Below are 20,716 nucleotides of genomic sequence, written 5' to 3'. Positions count from 1 at the left end.
TGGAGTATTAAGAAGATACATAACACATTGAGCACACACCCAACCTCTACATACTAGGATGCACACAGCCAACATCAACTCACATACGCAAAAAGATGTCGGCAACTAGCAAAGTCATATAAGACAAAATCTATGTGTAAGTTGGGAAAAAGGAAAAAAAAAGCCCCAAAGCGATTAGATATGCGATCGACAAACTACAACAATGACCATATCCGCACTAACCATTTCATGACACCACATGGACGATGAGGTTCTTCAATGGAAATGCCTTCAGGAAGGGAGCGGCACTCAAGCGCCACGGTCATTGGATCCAACTATAAGGTTAGAATCTAGATTTTCACCCTGAAGAATCAGTGAGCGTATCGGAGCAATGTCTTTAATAAGGTAACGATGTAATAAAAACATCATCATTGCTAGGTATAACCACTCAGGTCTGACCTAGGCTTTTGCCTCGGAGCTTGAGACCGGGTGCTTGAGTAGAACCACCATTGAAGTCACTCGTGTGTTGTTGCCAGCACTTTTCTGCGATCCCGACAATTACATGTGATGAGACTGCCGCCACTGCACAACCATCCCTCTGCATCAAGTCGTCATCCATACTTTTATTCATCACCGAAGTCAATCCTCTGGAAGACCTTTCGATGACCACCGCTATCGTGGAGACATACGAAGTCATTGCAGCACAGTTTAGAGGCACAACCATCCGTCTGGTCGGATTTTGATAAGCACCACCAGGCCGTGGGCCGTAGTGCTGCCAGCTAGCCACCGCACGTGCGGAATGGCAACACCTTGACATCGTGGTCCACATCCAGCAGAGAGCCCAACGCATGTCGGCCTCGGTGACACATTTGATCAGATCTGGCCAGAGACCAGCCCGCACACAGAGATCCATGTGCATCAAAACCCATCCTCCACGGATCCACATCCATGACGCCACACCCACCCACCATCTCCAAGTGGTTGCCCTATGCCGCCGCCGGGAGAAGTTGTCGTCGTGTTTCCGTGGATCAGATTAGGGACACGCCTCGCGAGTCATAGTGCCTCGTGCCACCCAACCGTCATGAGACTGAGGTGATCCCCGCGACCGCCGTTGTTCGCCTGGGCTTAGCCCGACAGCTTCCTCCGGTAGCGAGGAAGGGGAGGAAGGAGGAGCGGCGGGTACCACAGCTAGGGTTTGTGTGCCTCCCGAGTGGCCCGTGCGGGGGATGACGTCGGGGTTGTTTCATCGTCTCTTCCCGAGCCCTGTGTTTCCTCAACATTCCGAGGAATGAATAATGGAAATCTATGCAACTCACTAGTGGCATCTGTCGTCTTTAAAGCTTTGCTATGACAAGTTGTTTTTCCATTTACAACAATGCTTCTCATATTGTTCTATATTCCCATACAATTATCGATTTCCTGCCGAGGAGTTAGTTCGTATGTGAATTTCATAGAGATTTGTCAAGTGTGATCATTCAATTTAGAGTTTCTAGGAGATGGGGCGTTCCTAACTAACTGACTTGGTGAACCTAGGCTTCTTTGAGCATGTTAAAGCAAATGAAGAAGTCTTCTCTTCGAGCAAACAAACTTCCTATGACATTAATGTTCTTACGCATGATTTTGCAAGGGTTATTTCAAGAAGGGAGTCTGCAACAATGGATGGTATGTGTTGAAATATTGCCAACAATACACGATTTGCCAATACTAACTAATTATGTATATCATATGGATGATCAAACTATCATTCTATCAACAGAATCCCATAGTGAGAAGTTTGAACAAAAATGAAGTGCATTTGCATCAGTGTCATAATTGAGGACATTGGTGTTAATTGGGCAGTATGTATCTTTATTCTTTAAAGCCTTCCAAGAAGTAATCCATAATGAACATGATTTGCGAGTGTTGCATTTGTCTGCAACATCTGTTGATTTTCATTCCTTCCGCATGGTTGGGTAAATTGTACACATCTCCGGTATCTAAAACTTCATGATGCTCATGTTGAGCTTGGTTCACCATCACCGCCTCAAATTTCAAGCAAGTTTTTCAATCAAGCATTGGATGGTTGGCGTACCTCTTTGCAGACAATTCATCTAGAGAACTGTGTGAAGTGTTAGATACTTCCATTTTTGGGATGGTTTCCTTTTCTTACAGGGTTGAAGTTAAGCAACATGTGGAAAGTAAGGGAAGTATCAGTACCGCCATTGGAGGAGCTAGTTTTTAGTTGAAATGCCAGACTTGGAGAGTTGTGTTTGCACTTCACTAGGAGATCTGAACTCTAGTTTAAGGGTACTAGAGATCCAGAGTTGCCATGCACTCAAGATATTTGATTGGCTTGAGAAACATCAGGGCTTCAAAATGGAGAAGGATTCATGGTTGCCCAGTCTTGGGAAATTCATTGTCTGCGATTGTCCTCACTTGCAAGTATTTGATCCCTCTTCCCTCTTCGGCCTTTTTTTTCTGAATATGTCTCGATTCGACGCTAATCAAAACAAGTTTCGTGCAATATTGGAAGGAACAGGTCGGTTTTTTCATTCATAGATGCTACCATCAGATACATCTATATCTATACCTACTAATAAAGCAAGGTGCGTTTCGCCAATATTTTCATCCGTTCACCGTCGAAAAAAGATTCTTTCTATCCGAGGTGGTACTAAATTTTTATGCGTTTGTCCACTAGAAAAAGAATTTTCGTACGTGGGCTGCGCGCGGTGGCGCAACAAAGCCAGCCCACTTATTTTTCTGCCCAAGCAGCTGGGAAAACTCTATTTTCTGCACGGTGGGACAAATAATCAGAGTTTCGCACAGGACAACCAATAATGGGCTGGCCCATTTTTCTTTTTTTTCTGAGTTTTACTTCTATTTTTATTCTCCTTTCCCTCTACATTTTTCCCTTCAAAGTTTATTTTTATGTTAGAATTTATTTCGTAAATTAAAATTCTAAAAAAAATGTTCAGAATAAAAAAGAAATTTTTGGAAAATATTCTGAATTCCATAATTTTGTTTCTAATTTAAGAAATATTGGGAAATTGTAAAATGCTGCACCTTTTTAAAAAAATTGTTTTCTAAAATTGTTAGGGATGTCAAAAAATAAAATTGCATTTAAAAAAAATTCAAATTTGAAAAATATTCATGTTTTAGTGAAATTTCAAAATTAAAAATAATGTTCGTGTATAAAAGATGCACATTTTCTGAAAATCTTATGAATTCTAAACACATAATCCTGTTTAAAAAAAAGGTTCACAAATTCATATAATGTTTATTTTTTCAGTGATTTACTTCTATTTTTAATCTCCTTTTCTTATATCTTTTTCCCCTTCCAAGTTTATTTTTATTTTAGAATTTATTTTGGACATTAAAAATTCTCAAGAAAGCAATATTTGGAAAATGTTCAGAATTCCAAAATTTTGTTGCTATTTTTGAAAAATTCGATAATTGCAAAAATTCACCCACTTTGTTTTAAAAGATTATTATTTTTCAATATTGTTCGGAATTTCGACAAAGAAAATGGCATTTCGAAAAATGCTCCAAAATTCAAAATAATTCCTGGTTTAGTGAAATATCAAAATTAAAAATAATATTCGTGTAGAAAAGATATACATTTTCTAAAAATCTTATGAATTCTCAACACATGTTCCTGTTTTAAAAAATGTTCACAAATTCAAATAATGTTCATGTTTTTATTAAAAAAATGGTGTTTTCATAAAATGTTTTTGAATTTTAAAAGATGTTTCCTTTCATATTATGTTCGCGTTTTTTCGAAAGTGTAGTTAATTTTTAAAAACCTGTTTAGCATTTAAAAAGTTATTCATGATTCTTAGAATATTCAGAAACTAATACCTTAAAATCCCCTCGATTCAATGGATTGAAAGGAATAGTAGATTCAATAACTCATGCGTCTTCTCTGACATAACGAAACTCTTAAATGCCCTCGTTCAATGAATGGAAAAATAGCGGATTGATTCCTTCACACGCGGCGAAACCGATAAGCTAAATGTTTCTTTTTCGTGTGCACACATATAATTCTCACTAACTTTAAATGCATAGTATTTTATCTCCCGTTGCAACGCACGGGCATAGTTGCTAGTAATACTCTAAAGAAGGCAAACATTACGTATGTATGATAATGATTGTGTGTCAAACTGTCAGAGTTTCACTTGGCATTTACCTGTCGACCAACGACTCAAAGTAATGACTGAGCAGTCATATCCATGATGAATGTAGAAATTACCTTGTCCATCATTTTCCTAGTCGTTCGTTTTTCATTCCTGGGTTTCTGCATGCAGAATAATTCACAGCCAAGGGTGAATGTAGAAATCTGAATTCAGAAGTTAAACTGGTTGTTTCATCCAAAAACCCGCAATGAGTCTCAGACGAAGTGCTTCATGGTCAACGATTTCAAAGGCAATTAATTTCATCCAGTGGTCATGATTCACGACTTTATAAATGTTACATTACATGTGGATGATGGATGATTCAGGTTTTTTCTTTGCAGGTGTGCGTCAGCCTCTTGACGAACCTGAACCTGAACCCTGAAGGTCCAAGATTCAAAACAGGGCCTCCTCTGTTTTCGTTCCCTCTTGCCTACTTGCAAGATGACGACAACGACGACGACGGCGGCCTTGGAAGATCATGAATGTTTGCTGTATGCTGATCAGTGCATCCATTCTCCCTGCTGTCGACTTACTTACAAGGCTGAAACTTAATTATTAAAATGCAGTTCAGTTCTAGCAAAGCAAGAACCTGAGAAGAAAACGTTCAAGTGCTACAGCTGCTGCCTCATCCTACCTAGCCTGTTAACTCTGACGAACCTGGCGTACCGCTTGCTGTTCAGATACGTAAACATTACTATTAAGCTGCAGCATAGACTATCCATTCCTGGATTGCGCAATTGATAAGAGCATATATAGTTTCTAACTAGTGAGTGTCCAGATGAGTGCGCATGCATGGCTGAGAAAACAAAATTAAATGACAGTTGGTGTATTTTAGAGGAAAGACCTCAAGACCCAGCTTTTACTGAAAGCTTTACGAGGCCATCAACGTTCTGCAACACCAGATAGATCCCGCAAAACAGCCAGAAAACAGCTGACAAAATACTCTGGATAAAATGAAAACCACCAGCTAAAGCCACCACACCGCTAACTGGCAGCAAACCTTGAAGTAGTTCCCATTCACCAAGGATAAAACCACCCCATTTTGTTGCTCACAAGTCACAACAAGAAAACAGGGTACTGAACTGAATTCCTAAAGGTGTGTCCACCAGCCAGACTTAAGAAATTCCCACCCTATAAGCCAACCCTGACTTAAACCATCTTTTTATGGCATGCAAGGTTCTCCAGAATTGAGAAGATCTGGCACAGCCTGTCCTAGAATAGGTGGGTTCAGAGTGAGGATTGTGCATATTTGAGAAAGCATGGTGACTCCAAGAGAAAATAAAAATATGTTTGGTGTAATTTCAAGGAAAAGACCAAAAGGCCCAGTGGCTTAACAACATACCTGCATCCATATCCGGCCAGCTAGCTAGTTGTTGTCTGGCCACAACATTTTTGTCTGATAAGTATCTTTGTCTGACGTCGTGGTGGCGTCGACGGCAGCTAGACCGGGCAAGGTAGATGCAGCAGTACATCACTGAAGATGGATTGGTGACAGGTGGCTGCGGCGGCCTCATACCTGGCAGGCGTCCTGGTTGAGGAGTGCGCCGGACTGGTGGGTGCCCCATACCCGGCAGGAGTCCTGGTTGGGACCTCAGGTCTTAGAGGGTGTTTGTTTCAAGGGACTTATTGGTCTAGGGACTTAAATAAGTCCCTATAAGTCCCATCTAAAACCAAACAGGAGGGACTTATAGGGACTTAAAGTGGGCATTTGGGACTTATGGAATAAGACTCTCAAGGAGGGACTTATAAAGACTTATAGTTGTAATATGGCCTTATAAAGACTTATAAGTCTCGGGAACCAAACATGTAGGGACTTTTTAGGAACTTGAGACATATAAGTTGGGACTAAAAAAAGTCCTAGGACTTATGAACCAAACAGGGCCTTAGATGTTAGGTTTGGCTGCGAGGTCTGTTTGGTATTAGGCCCAGACTATCAATATCCCTTCATCAACTGGATAGGAGTAGCGACATGTGTTGCCTAGACGGTGGCTTTTAGTCTTACTGTTGTATGACTTTGTAAGGTCTTGTGTGAATAATTAATAAAGTGACTGCATGCATCGTCCTGATGCAGAGGCCGGGGGTCCTCCTCCTTTTCTAAAAAAAAGTATCTACAACCATCGACATCACAAGAAACTCATCACCAGCTTGAGTTGTAAGTACCATATATCCCAAGATTTCATTCTTTCAAGAAAGAAATGAAGAAGGTCAGATCAAGAGAAAGGGTGTGCTCTTACCACAAGAGGGCAGGCAGATCAAACATAGCCATGGTGACCATGAATTGTGTCAAGAAAAAAAAAACAGACGAGAGGTTGTGTCGTCGTAAACAACGTGCGTGCGTATCGTTCCTTTTTTTTCTTTGTTAAGAACCGGCGAGAGAGAGTATGTTAGGCACGCAGGCATGCATGCTCCTTTCTAGTTGGCGCATGCACGTAGTTGGCGAACGCATCGATTCGGACGAGAGGAAAAAAAAACAGCAATCGACTTGTCAAGCAAACTTATTGAATACAGATCCCTCCTAGATGCAGCTGGGACATAGATGTACAAGAGTACAAGACAGCTAGCTAGCAGACCTCAAAACTAGCTAGGTCCTACAGTTACAACTGAAACACACGTACATGCATCTACAAGAGTACAAGACATACACCGTACAACTCAACAGCAACTCCCAAAGCTAACCTCCCTCAGGGAAGTAAAGTTGCCATTGAAGGAGAGCTAACAACTGGAAGCCGCCACTTTTCTCAAGTGCTCACCTCTGGGCATAGGTGGGTGATGGATGGAGATTGTGAAAGCTGCGCCGGAACCAGCGTTGGGAGACGGCCTCGCTCCAGGACTTGCAGACGAGGGAGGAACGGAGGAGGCTGGCCGGGTCGTCGGGCGGGATGCGGAGCAGGATCTCTTGTACGAGCTCGTCCGGGAGGGCCGGCGGCGGTCCTTTTTTTCTCAAATGATACTCCGGCAGCGGTCCTGGTGCCATGGTGGCCGCTAGCTAGGTTTTTCACTCTTGAGCTTGGCAGCTGCTGCAGGCCCAATCTGACGTGTACGTACGGCAGTGGCGACGAGGCGTAGTGTACACGACGGGCAGCCGGCTGGAAGCTAATTAAGCGCACGCGGGCGAGAGCTGGCAAATTTGCTAGCCTTCGTCCTTCATGCATATCTTTTGGCGGTATGTATATATATATAGTAGCTCAACTGGGAAAACCCGGCCCATAGCGGCTACGGACACTGAATCCTACTCTAGCCAGGTGAAGGCCATGGCTCTGAAACCAGCACGGACGGACGGGTGGACGATTGTGAAAAAACGATCTCGATCGATATGTTGTACGTACGTTGTATTGTACTTGTATACGTACGATATACGTGTCCTCCTGGATCGATCCATCATTTATTTTCTTTTTCAATCGAGCCAATCGTCTCTGCAAAAAAAAAAATCGAGCCAATCGAGCGCGCGTGGGTCAAACTGCGGGCCATGCCATGGAATTCCTTTCGCGAGTCAACCAATTCACAAGTACACTATCATCTTGTCCTGCATCAAGGAAGGAATGTGGAACCAACTCAGCGGCCGCCTCCCAAAAAGCTACGGCTCTCTGCCTCCTGCCGGCACCGGCGTCGGTTCGTCCTTTTTTCGGTGGCTTTAGGACCATGGGGGCGGAATGGATCTCGGCCCTTGCCGGTGGGAGGGCTTCGTTTTAAAATCTTTTTTCAAGATTTGTTAGGGTTTGTGTCCTGCTCAGGAAGGCGAGACGGCGGCTACTCTCTAAAAAAGGAATAAAGGTCTCCTGCCTAGCCCCCGTTCCGGTGATACGTCTAGCATCATCGGTGGGCGTGTCGAGGTGTGTCTCCGGCAGATCTTTCTTTGGTGGGTTTGCTAGGATATGTTCGTCGTTCGTCTTCGTTCGTGTGTCTTCAGGTTGGATCCTTCTGATCTACACTCTTCATCCGTGGCAGTTGCTATTCTGGTGCATTGATTCTATGGGGCCTTAGCACGACGACTTCACGACTATCTACTACAACAAGGTTTGCCCGGTTCCGGCGAGGGAGGGGCGATGACAGCAGCACGCCTTCGGCTCGCTTCAGTGTTTGTAGTCGTCGCTAGGTGGTCTACGAATCTGGATGTAATTTTTATTATTTCTAGTGTTTGTTGTACTATCATGTTTGAAGATGAATATATTGAAAGTTTTTTTTTAAAAAAGGAATGTGGACGTCTCTTGTGCTACACTGTAACAAATATTTTCTTTTTGAAAGAAACACAGAAGAACTGCGTGATTCATTCAGTACACTAACAAATATACGTAGCAGACAACGGAGTTCTTATCTGGCAAAAAAATGCTTGTTTCCTTATGAACAACTTTTTTTTGCGAAAATACAAACAACCTAATCTTGCATCCAAGACCTTGAAATCTTGCAGCCAACACCCTAATGCTTTTCTTTCCTTACAATTTTAGCTGGAAATTTCGGCAGCATAACGCGTCGGAAAGAAACGCATCCGCCCGTGACGGCACCAAACAAGTGAAAAGCAATTCCTGCGACTGGAAAGGATGGATCAATACATGAGCCAAAGCCGATCCATCTCTAGCTAGCTAACTAGCTACTTGTGTGCAGCAAATAACAGACAATAGTTTTCCATTTTGCCATCAAAAGACATCCCAATCTTTATAACTCAAATAGCCAGGCTGATGCATTAATCATAGGGGCGCCATACCAGCGCGTCAAATTTGCGTTGCAAACAACACATTTTCTACTGTACAAAGTAATTTAAAACTGCAGCAAAGTTTTATAGTTGAATCAATTACAAGGAAAACAAATTGCAGTCTACATATAGATCAAAAAGATATCTAAACCACTTTGACTGCATTTTTCTTTACCAACAGTTTGAGCATTATTATTATCTCTAAAGTTTTACTACTATTGGAGTTCAGCTAAGATCAAGGCAACTAATTTTCTTTACCAATTCTTTTATCAATTGATTTGTGGCCGTAAACCGTCAAATGGCCCTCACTACCTCTAAAGTTTGAGCTATTGTACTGTACTGAACTGAATAATTCAACAACCACCCTTTGCAACTCTAAGGTCAAGATATGGCATCAGGAAAACATCTCGACCAACGCAGGGAAGGAAGTAGTGAACAAATGCCGATGCATATATCATTTCCACACTAACCTTTGCTTGCATTGGCTTATGTGAATCTTCCGAAACAAACACACATCAACATCCTTGACGGGAACATGTTCCATCCATATCTCGCCCGGCGTCGGGGTTTGCGCTGCTCTCACACGCTTGGTGTCGGCATATCGTCTCTGCCATCACAAGGAAAGTTTTTTTTCCAAAAAAGGTGTGCTCCCACAGAGTGCTAGGCAGCAGGCACGTCAAATATGGCCTTAGCTTTGACGACACAGTGTGTGTGAGGGACTCGATCTATAATCTCTCAGAATATAAGGTGTGTTTGTTTTTTCAGAAGTCAAAAAAGGTCATGTTTGACCAAGTTTTTAGAAAAATATATCAATATCTACAATACAAAATTTATATCATTTGATCCATCATGAAAAGTAGTTTCATATTTTATCTATTTGGTATTTCAGATGTTGTTTGTTTATTCTATAATATTTTTTTTCTGAGCAAACACAGTGGGGAAAATCCACACTGTAACTCTATTTTTCATTAACATGGTGCGACAGTTATAAATGGCTATATAAGTATGTGATCAAATAAAAGGAAAATCTACAAATAATCTAGCCAAGATGGCATCCCTTCTTTCAAACTAGGTTTTGCCTTTTTGATAATCATGTCAAAGTGCTCCTTGAAGCTAGAGATACAGAAGGCCATGCTCTTTACTTTGTGATCAAAGATGATGTTGTTTCTGTGTTTCCACAAGCTCCAGCAACCTGCAATTAAACATTGTTTGAAGCAATTGACATTGTTTTATCTCTTTCCATCCAAGAGCATCTCCATGATATCATAATTTGTATTCCATTGGGAACCAATGGCTAGCCAAAAATCCTGACTGAAGTCATAAATGAAACATAGATGTACCAAATGTTCATTGGGCTCTTCATCACATAGAACACATCTGCTTGTCTCAATGTAGAAGTTTTTCCTTGTAAGTCTGTCCTAAAGTAGTAACCAGAAGAATAATTTATGCTTGGCCAAAGAGCAAGACTTCCATATCCAGTGGAAATGATTTGGAGCATCAGTAGGGTTTTCAATATATTCCAAGTATACTCTTTTGATGGAATATTTAGTTCCGCCCCAGTAAAATTGCCAGGAGTCCAATTAGTCCTGGTTGTCTCTGCTATCAATCAATACTCTTAGGTTGTTGCTTTGTTGGACAGCAATGGAAGATTTATTCTATAACCTGGGTCAAACATTCAAGTGGTTGACTTGCACGAAAAACAATACACCTTATATTCTGGAACGTAGTGAGTATTTCAGTAGCTACAAGATTTGATATGGTGGTGATACAAATTCGAGATTACACGAATTGGGGAATCAGGGAAGGAAGAACAGGCGAGGGAGGTAAGTGGGAGCCGGGTGCCATGCCGCTGATGTCGTGATCCTCTAGATGCCTTGATCGATTCGTCACTTGGTCTGAAGTAATCGCTGCCACTTGGTTCACCCACTTGGGCCCACTTGTCATAGTGTTGGGTCGTCCCTGCCGAACGGGCCTTGGTGCAGGTGGGATTGCCTTGTCAAGGGTGGTGACATCCCCCTCTTCTTGAGTGGTGGCTTGCCCCCAAGCCGCGGTTGCCGGAAAGCGAGTGTGGAGCTCCACCTTGTCTTCCCATGTATCAGTGATAGCATCAGAGTTGGACCATCGGAAGCGTACTTGCTTGATCATAGAGCCGTGCCGTTTGCGCCAGTGTGTTTGCAGGATCTCCATAGGAACAATTGGGACGTCAGTATTGGTATGTAGATGAGTGGAACTTGCGTACCAGGAACGACGGTTGGCACAGTTGCGACACATGGAAAAGTGGATGCACTTGTGCGTGGCCGGCAACTAGAGTTCATACGACACGTCGTTGACATGCCATATGATATGGTCGGGGCCATAGTAGCGGAAAGCAAGCTTCTGGTAGGCACAGGTTGCAACTGAAGTTTGCAAATATAACTGTAGCTTCAAAAAGACCATATCGTCAACGTGAAATGTGCGGAAGGTGCATTTCCTACCAGCTTGCGTCTTCATGCATTGTCTGGTGCGGTTCAGGTGAGGCTGAATTTGTTGCTACATCACTGAACGTTCCTCAAGCTAGGTCTGGTGGGACAGTACTATGATCATGTTGGTAGTTGTGATCCCCCACTGTTGCGGCTATCGATTGAACATAGCCTTGAAAGGAGACATCCCGATGGTAGAATGAGGGGCAGAGTTATACCAGACCTGGGCGAGTGGCAGCCAATGACTCCAGCGTTTAGGGCAAGACTTGGTAAAGAGGTGCAGAAAGGTGTCGAGACATTGGTTCACTCGTTCTGACTGGCCATCTGTTTGATGGTGGTGCGCCGGGCTCATGCGCATGTTTGTGCCAACGTATTTGAACAAGTCTAGCCTGCATCCATATCCGGCCAGCTAGCAAGCTGTTGTCTAGCCACAACATATTTGCCTGATAAGTATCTACAACCATCTGGAGGCACCTTCACATGGGTACGATGACGAATTCTGCGGGCCTCTTTCTCAAGAACCCAACCAAGACGACCGCGGTCTAGCTGGTATGGCAGAGAAACCCAGTTGCAACGGGCGTCGTCTGGCGTTCAATTCTCAGGAGACGCCTCCAGCTGCCGACTTCACCGAGCCTCAGATAGCCGAGGTGCCAAATATTATCATCCCCAACACACTCAAGAAGGCGATCTGTGAGCAGAACTCGGTCCCATTACAACAGAAGAAGAAGGGACGGAAAAGAAAGAGTAACAAGGGTGCGAGCCAGCCGGCACCGAGTACGATCCGTGCTCAGGACGGGCCACCTTCACCTAAGGTTATCTCGAGGAGGGTGCATGTGGCGGTAGGGCGATGCTACCGACAAATATGCTCAATGCTGCAACCGGTGCTATGCGGAGTCTGCACGATAGTGTTCTTTCTTTGGAGAAGCGGCGTCTCAGAGAGAATGATGTGGCATACCCAGTTTTCGTGGCCAAGGTGCCAGAGGGCAAGGGCTTTGTGGATGGCGACATCGGGGGTACGATCGTCCTGCGGTTTGATGACATCTTTGCTATGTTGAACCTTCATCCGATGCACTACACCTTCGTTCGGCTGTTTTCGCTGAGTATGGAGATGCGGATCATTAGAGACAAGACCTCGGACATCGTGATAGTCGACCCCTTCTACATGCGTGCCAAGCTCTTGGGCAGCGCTGGGGACCGCCAAGTCGCGAGTTCACACCTCGAAGGCGTCATTCTGGCAAACCCAGATAAGGATAACTTCCTCGTGCCTTACTTTCCCGAGTAAGTCGTCCCCTCAACCGCCCCGTAACATATGATTTCTTAGATTTCGATCGTTCTTTCTTTTTCTAACATTCCGTGTTCGGTGCAGTGACACATATTGCACACTCATCCTCTTAAGCCCGAAATATTCCATGGCCACGTATTTGGACCCGAACCGTGACTCCAAGATGGATTACACAAATATCAAGAAAGTTCTTGATGATGTTCTCTCCGGCTACGCCAAATCTGGAGGCATCTTCACCAGGCCAGTTCATAGGTACGGCAGGCACGTGTTCGGCCACAATACGACGTTCTCCTGCGTCAAGCAGCCGCCTGGCGGTCAGAAGGATGCCTACTACGCCCTCCATCACATGCGGGCGATCGTACGGGGCCATCATCACCTTCTGCTACCAGATAATCTCAAAGATTGGGCCGCGAGCTTGTCGGCAATCCAGGAAGCGGACATCAGACAAGAGTTCTTTCGCATCCAGTCGGACTTGGCGGAAATCATCCATCAAGATGTCCTTCATACCTCGGGGCAGTTCTACCTCAGAAATCAACCGTCCAACAGTGAGATAGACATAACGCTACAAATGCAGGCTGACAACGCCCGCGATTTCATGACCATCACGACAGACGGCGGCTTCACCCACGCTCCGGTCCCATGAGTCGAGTCGAAAGTAGTGATGCTATGTGTAGTTATGAAACATTGATTGGCTCATGTTGTAATTAAATTTTAATGAATTGTATGTCTCTTTTGTTCGGACAGTCGTTCAACTTAGATGTAATCGATGCTATTTATTAGTAGGACCATGAATGGTGCTATTAGTGTCTTGCTTTTCTCTTCCGATCCTTTTGTTGCATACTTAGATATTGCTTATGTATTGTCTGTTGTTTGGCTTGTGCATAGAAATGTCGTCGTTTGTCGTGTACAAGGGTAAGGTTCCCAGAGTCTACGACGACTGGGAGGAGTGTCGGAGACAGGTTCACCGTTCTAGCGGTAACAGTTACAAAGGGTACACCACTAGGGCGGAGGCGGAATCTAGATACGCCCGCTATCTAGCGGGAGAGAGGAGGGAGCGTTGGAGGAACCGGATGAAGACCAGTTTCATTGCGATGATGCTCATAGTGATGACCGCAACTCTCTTCTATGTGATGGTAGTTTAGATGATCGATATCGACTTGTAATATGAAGACAAACTCGCTACTCGCGATCTCGAGACTTGTAATGTTCTATCATTGTTCGATCTTTTGAATTCGGAGACTAATATGATGAATTGTATTCGGAGACTAATCTTCTATTGTATTTGATGAATCTGCTATTGCTGTGTGTTGTTGTCTATATTCTGTCCAATAATATATTTTGTAACCTATGCAAAAATCAGAAAAGAAAAAAAAACCTAATATTCATACCAATGGCGCACCACACAAGTCACTAATGGCGCACTGTGATAATCACACTAATGGCGCATTACCTATTGGTGCACCATTAGAATGCCAAAGCACATGGGTACATATGGCCCCCTGGGAGGCATTCTAATGGCGCACTGCAGGCTATACTAATGGCGCACTACATGGTGCGCCATTAGAACACCAGATACTAATGGCGCACCAGTGGTGCGCCATTAGAATTTAACTCTAATGGCGTGATGCCAGTGGCGCACCAATAGTGCGCCATTAGAAGGCAAAATCGGTGCGCCACTAGCATGCTTTTTCCTAGTAGTGCCGGGTGCCGTGCCGTTGATGTCGTGATCCTCTAGATGCCTTGATCGAGTCGTCACTTGGTCTTAAGTAATCGCCGCCACTTGGTTCACCCACTCGGGCCCACTTGTCTTAGTGTTGGGTCGTCCCTGCCGAACGGGCCTTGGTGCAGGTGGGGTTGCCTTGTCAATGGTGGTGACATCCCCCTCTTCTTGAGTGGTGGCTTGCCCCCAAGCCGTGGTTGCCGGAAAGCGAGTGTGGAGCTCCAGCTTGTCTTCCCATGTATCAGTGACAGCATCAGAGTTGGACCATCGGAAGCGTTCTTGCTTGATCATGGAGCCGTGCCATTTGCGCCAGTGTGTTTGCAGGATCTCTATAGGAACAATTGGGACGTCAGTATTGGTATGTAGATGAGTGGAACTTGCGTACAAGGAAGGATGGTTGGCACAGTTGTGACACATGGAAAAGTGGATGCACTTGTGCGTGGCCAGCAACTAGAGTTCATACGACACGTCATTGACATGCCAGATGACATGGTCGGGGCCATAGTAGCGGAAAGCAAGCTTGTGGTAGGCACAGGTTGCAACTGAAGTTTGCAAATACAATTGTAGCTTCAAAAAGACCATATCGTCAACGTGAAATGTGCGGAAGGTGCATTTCCTATCAGCTTGCATCTTCATGCATTGTCTGGCGCGGTTCAGGTGAGGCTGAATTTGTTGCTACATCATTGAACGTTCCTCAAGCCAGGTCTGGAGGGGCAGTACTATGATCATGTTGGTAGCTGTGATCCCCCACTATTGCGGCTGTCGATTGAACATAGCCTTGAAAGGAGACGGCCCGATGGTAGAATGAGGGGCAGAGTTATACCAGACCGGGGCGAGTGGCAGCCAATGACTCCAGCGTTTAGGGCAAGACTTGGTAAAGAGGTGCAGAAAGGTCTCGAGACATTGGTTCACTCGTTCTGACTTGCCATCTGTTTGAGGGTGGTGCGCCGGGCTCATGCGCATGTTTGTGCCGACGTATTTGAACAACTCTTGCCTGCATCCATATCCGGCCAGCTAGCTAGCTGTTGTCTAGCCACAACATCTTTGCCTGATAAGTATCTACAACCATTGACATCACAAGAAACTCATCACCAGCTTGAGTTGTAAGTACCATATATCCCAAGATTTCATTCTTTCAAGAAAGAAATGAAGAAGGTCAGATCGAGAGAAAGGTTGTGCTCTTACCACAAGAGGGCAGGCAGATCAAACATAGCCATGGTGACCATGAATTGTGTCGAGAAAAAAAACAGACGAGAGATTGTGTCGTCGTAAACAACGTGCACGCGTATCGTTCCTTTTTTCTTTGTTAAGAACCGGTGAGAGAGAGTATGTTAGGCACGCAGGCATGCATGCTCCGTACTAGTTGGCGCATGCACGTAGTTGGCGAACGCATCGATTCAGACGAGAGGAAAAAAACAGCGATCGACTTGTCAAGCAAACTTATTGAATACAGATCCCTCCTAGATGCAGCTGGGACATAGATGTACAAGAGTACAAGACAGCTAGCTAGCAGACCTCAAAACTAGCTAGGTCCTACAGTTACAACTGAAACACACGTACATGCATCTACAAGAGTACAAGACAGACACCGTACAACTCAACAGCAACTCCCAAAGCTAACCTCCCTCAGGGAAGTAAAGTTGCCATTGAAGGAGAGCTAACAACTGGAAGCCGCCACTTTTCTCAAGTGCTCACCTCTGGGCATAGGAGTGTACAAGCCAGCGATTGGGATCAGCTTGCCGTAGCCATGATCATCGCACACCCTGGTCGCCTTCCCTGATTGTACTTGGACTGCGAAGAGGCCAGCAGCCGTGGTCACGAAAATGGTGTTTGCTTCCTCAGCGAAGCCCAACACATGCACTGGACATTGTGCACCCACGGGAGCACCATATAGGGACGGCAAACTTTCCAGGTAGATGATTCGGCCAGGCACCCATCGGGCATCCATCACCTCCCATGACCACAATTGCAGATGCGGATCCAGTTTTTCGACGAGTCCTAGTCCACCGCCCTCCGCCAGCATGAGGTTGCAAGTGGGTTCACCCTTAGAGTTGCAAGAGTCTGGTGTGTCGAACCAAGTCAGTCCATGCCTTGCCAGGTCATACTCCAGGATAAACCCACCACATGTCATGAAGTACAAGAAAGACCTCCCAACAAGCACGCTAGAATAATATGTGAAGTCCACAATGAATTCTTTGTGCATTAAGGTCGGCTCGCCCCAGGCGCCAGTCTCAGATGAGTAGATACATGCCGACGTCTCAGCGTCTTCATCAAAGACGGAGAAGACAAAGACCACGCAGAACGGACCGCCGTGGCAGTCGTGGTGGTTGCACCCGTCCGCTGCGCGGAACACGGCTGCGGTGGTGTTGCCGAACTGGAACGCCACGGGGATAGGTACGCGCTGCTGGGCACCCGTGATTGGCTCCCACACCAGGAATTCCTCAGTACGGTCCTCAGAGAGGAAGAGGGCGCGGCCATGGCGGCAGTCGACGGCCTGCCAGAGCAAGCGGTCAGGGGCGGCGATGCGGTGGCCGGGATGAAGGTAGGGATGGCCTCATCGTGCCAGTCATGGAGAACCCCGAGCGCGGTGGGTGACGGATGGAGATTGTGGAAGCTACGCCGGAACCAGCGTTGGGAGACGGCCTCGCTCCAGGACTTACAGACGAGGGAGGCACGGAGGAGGCTGGCGGGGTCATCGGGCGGGATGCGGAGCAGGATCTCTCCTACGAGCTCGTCCGGGAGGGCTGGCGGCGGTCCTTTTTTTCTCAAATGATACTCCGGCAGCGGTCCTGGTGCCATGGTGGCCGCTAGCTAGGTTTTTCTCTGTTGACCTTGGCGGCTGCTGTTGGCCCAATCTCACGCGTACGGCAATGAGACGTCCTCGCTTTGGCAGCTGCTGTTGCTTTTCACGATGTGTCATGTCATGTATATATAATAGCTGAGGCAAGCAAGCTAACCGACCACCACTTGGAATCCTAGTCTAGCTAGGTGAAGGTGATGGCTCTGAAACCAGCAGGGACGGACGAGTGGACAATTGTGAAACAAAGATCTCGATCGATATAAGGCTAGCTGTACGTTGTACGTGTATACGTACGTACGTACGTATGTGGCGCCGATCGAGCGCGCGTGAGTCAAACTTGCGATGTCATGGAATTCGTTTCGGTGTTTTGACCTAAATTAAGGCTTTGTATTGCAAGCCGAGTTGATCGGGGATGTCGGTGCCTCGCTCCATCGAAAACAGTTACGTACGTAGAAATGGTCGCGTGTATATATACTCAACCAATTCACAGTTATCATCTTCTCCTGCATCAAGGAAGGAAAATGGAGGACATCCAGCCACCCCTCGTGGGCGACGGGCGAACCCTCGGTCCCCCTCCAGCCACCCCTACCCGTCGCTCTCTCTAACTGCCGCCACCGCCGGCATCGTCAGCCGGGCCCTGCCCCGCGCGGCGCTGGAGGCGGCGGACATGTCCTTCCCCGTGCGCATGTAGGGGGCGTGGGGCCCTCTGATGGCGGCGGTGTGGCTCGGGTGGGCATCCCGCGGGCCTCGGGTGCCCTCGATGCAGCGGGGCAGCGTGGTGCTGCAGCTGGCTAGGGGCGCCCGCTCGACCCAGATTTTGGCCCTATTGGGCCCATCTGGGTTGGGGCGGGCCGGTAGTCCGGCGCGTGGCGGCGCGGCTCCCTGGTGGTGGTGGCGAGGCGTTGGTGGTCTATGGGTGGTGGTGGCTTCGTCGGCCGGCGTGATGCAGCGTGGCGGCAGGGCCTGTCTGGACCCATTTGGGTCCGGCCGGTCCAGTAGGTAGGCCCTTGTCGTCACGTCTGGTCGGCTCCGCGGCGGCAGTGGAGGTTGTCCCCTTCGGTCGGCTGAGTTGTGGATGCCCCCGAGCCCGTTGGCTCCTCTTCCCTCCTCTAGGTGCCTCGTGTCGGTGGCCTCAGTGAGACGGCGAAGTTGGTTCGGTGACCGTGGGGGCACAGGCTGGTGGGCAGCAGGTTGGGTGGTGCACTACGGATCGTCCGGGATGGTGTTTGTTGTTTTGGGTCGGGAGAAATCCTTGGTGGCTTATCCGGCATCGACGCGGTGATGCCTGCGGGTACCACCGGACCTTCCTTGATGGCGTCGAGTATACCCCTTCCCCACTGTCCTTTGCGTAGGGGGGGAAACCCTAGGACTTGTCTGGGCAACAGCAACATCGCCGTCGCATTTCTTTTTGAAGGTGCTTCTCGGTACGTGACGCTTTGAAGTGCTAGGTCCACGGTGGCACTTCTCCAGATGGTGCAGCAGTTGCTGGTCATCTTCATTTTATTGATCTACCGATGTCGGCTTTTGTTTCTCGTTTTTCCTATTGTTTCTTTTAGGCTTGATTGTGCCGCGGCCCCAGCAAGATGGATGTATCGGATAGTTGTTTTATAGTATATAAAATGGGGAAGCCCTTTATCGTCAGGAAGGAATATGGATGTCTCATGTGCTACACTGTAACAAATATTATTATTACTAGTCGCCAACCCGTGCGAGTAAGCTAGTACTTTAACTTGGCCTACATTATAAAATATGGATGAATTTTTTTGGCTAATTTTATTTACCATGAGCAAGAAATTGAAATGTCCAACATTTTTTGGTGGAAAAGCTACATCTTATCTTACCATTGGGTTTAATATCCATATCTTTTTGTACTAAAAAGGAAAATTGTATATTAAATAATAGAATATGACATGAAGCATATACTAATCTTTTCTCCATTTAGATAAGAAATCAAACTACTTTTGACTTCTGATGATGGTATGTAATGCCTTCACAATATTGATTTTTTTTCTTATTGCCTGTTCACCTCTCACCTATTCTGCACGTCTCTAGACAAATTTAGCAATTTACTATTAGATAGACAATGAGAGAGCCTCACAGAATCAATCATAAGAAAAATAATTTGACTTTTTATATTTTTCAAAAGATAATATATATATATATCAATGCAGACATCAGATGCCAATTTTTATTATTATCTACCTTTCTTGTTCCTTCTTTTGATAAGAGAGAATACAAAAGCTTAATCTTGAACGTATATAGTGCAAATTATAAAATCTATAGAGGAAATAGTCTTGTCATCGAGCTTCTGTACATGCTTTGATGGTTGCACTTTTGTGCACCCCTTTGGTTCTGTATTGCTCTGAACATGCTCACTTCGATTATATTAGCCACTTCCTAAAATTAAAATTCTCAAAAAAATTAACATATGGACAAAAGTAAAATATGGTTTCCTCTTTCTTGAATTCAGGTCAATTTTGGTAAATGTGGAATATACTGAAACCAAATAGAAATAATTTGGTATGTACCGTGTCCAAACTGAATTTTGAATCAATATGATATTTACTGAAATACTAATACACTATTATTAAAAAAATCTGCCCAAAACCATGCACATGCCTCGTACATATTATCTGCCACCATATGTATGTAGTTACTACCGATTAAAATGCATATTACTATAAAAAATTAAAATTCTAATACCAAGATAGACTGGTACATATGTACATGAACTAAAAAAGGAATCTAACTCGGATTTTTGCACTGTATTTAACTTGGGCGAATCTCAATAAAAAAACTTGGGCTCCATTACATCCAGGAATTCATATTTGGATAGACATACTCCAACTCACTAAACCTAATCACATCCAGAACAAAATTGAATGGAGAAGAGGGAAAAAAATATGCAACTATGTTTTTTTATTGAGATGAATTATCATCCAGTACATGTTCAAACTTTTTATGTCATGTTAGATTTACCCTTAAACTTGGTAGACCTGAATCCTATTGCATCCAATTGGGGGTAAGGCGGGTGTATTGGCATTGACTACAATGTTTTTTTTCTTACTTATGCATATGTTTGGGTTAATGGACAAATATTCTGATTATGTTGTTAAATCCTGAACCAAACATTCACCCGCAAAACCAAACAAAAAAAATCTTGAACCAAACATGTTTACAATAGTTGTCACCACTCTCAACTGGAGCATGCATTCATCATAAGTTTAACCTTAAAATATTTACAAAGTTACAATGCATGGACTGAGGTGAAGGCCAATCCTTACTGAGAAGCAATTCAAATTCCGCAGTACAAAAATCCAATAGAAAAAAGATCAAGAGAACATTGCCAAGTCTAACATGAGCCTCCCATCCATTAGGCAACATATTGGCGACCTGCTGACGTGGTGACATGCATAGCTCATAGGCCCTATTTAGCACGGCATGGTTGCCATAGTTCTGCTCCAACTCGGTCTTCAACTGTCAAAAAAGTTAATTAGAATCCTTTCATGGATAAGGTCCTTAGCTATAAACTTTAGAACTCCATCCATGTGAACAATGTCGATAACATTAGAACATTTTCTGTCAGCAGGCAAAGTCTATTGCCTGAAACATGAGTAGTTACAGCCAATAACCTGATG

At 45.1% G+C, this 20,716-nt stretch overlaps 1 pseudogene; it reads right to left on the bottom strand.

The window, feature by feature from the left end:
* Positions 1 to 15,935: 15,935 nt before the first annotated feature.
* The window catches only part of LOC119334142, a 23,636-nt pseudogene continuing 18,855 nt past the window's right edge, over positions 15,936 to 20,716 (bottom strand).

This window comes from Triticum dicoccoides, chromosome 7A, assembly GCF_002162155.2.
Source record: "Triticum dicoccoides isolate Atlit2015 ecotype Zavitan chromosome 7A, WEW_v2.0, whole genome shotgun sequence".
Classification (NCBI taxonomy): Eukaryota; Viridiplantae; Streptophyta; class Magnoliopsida; order Poales; family Poaceae; genus Triticum; species Triticum dicoccoides.
Note: the sequence above shows the minus strand (reverse complement) of the source record. Positions and strands in the feature narration are given on the sequence as shown.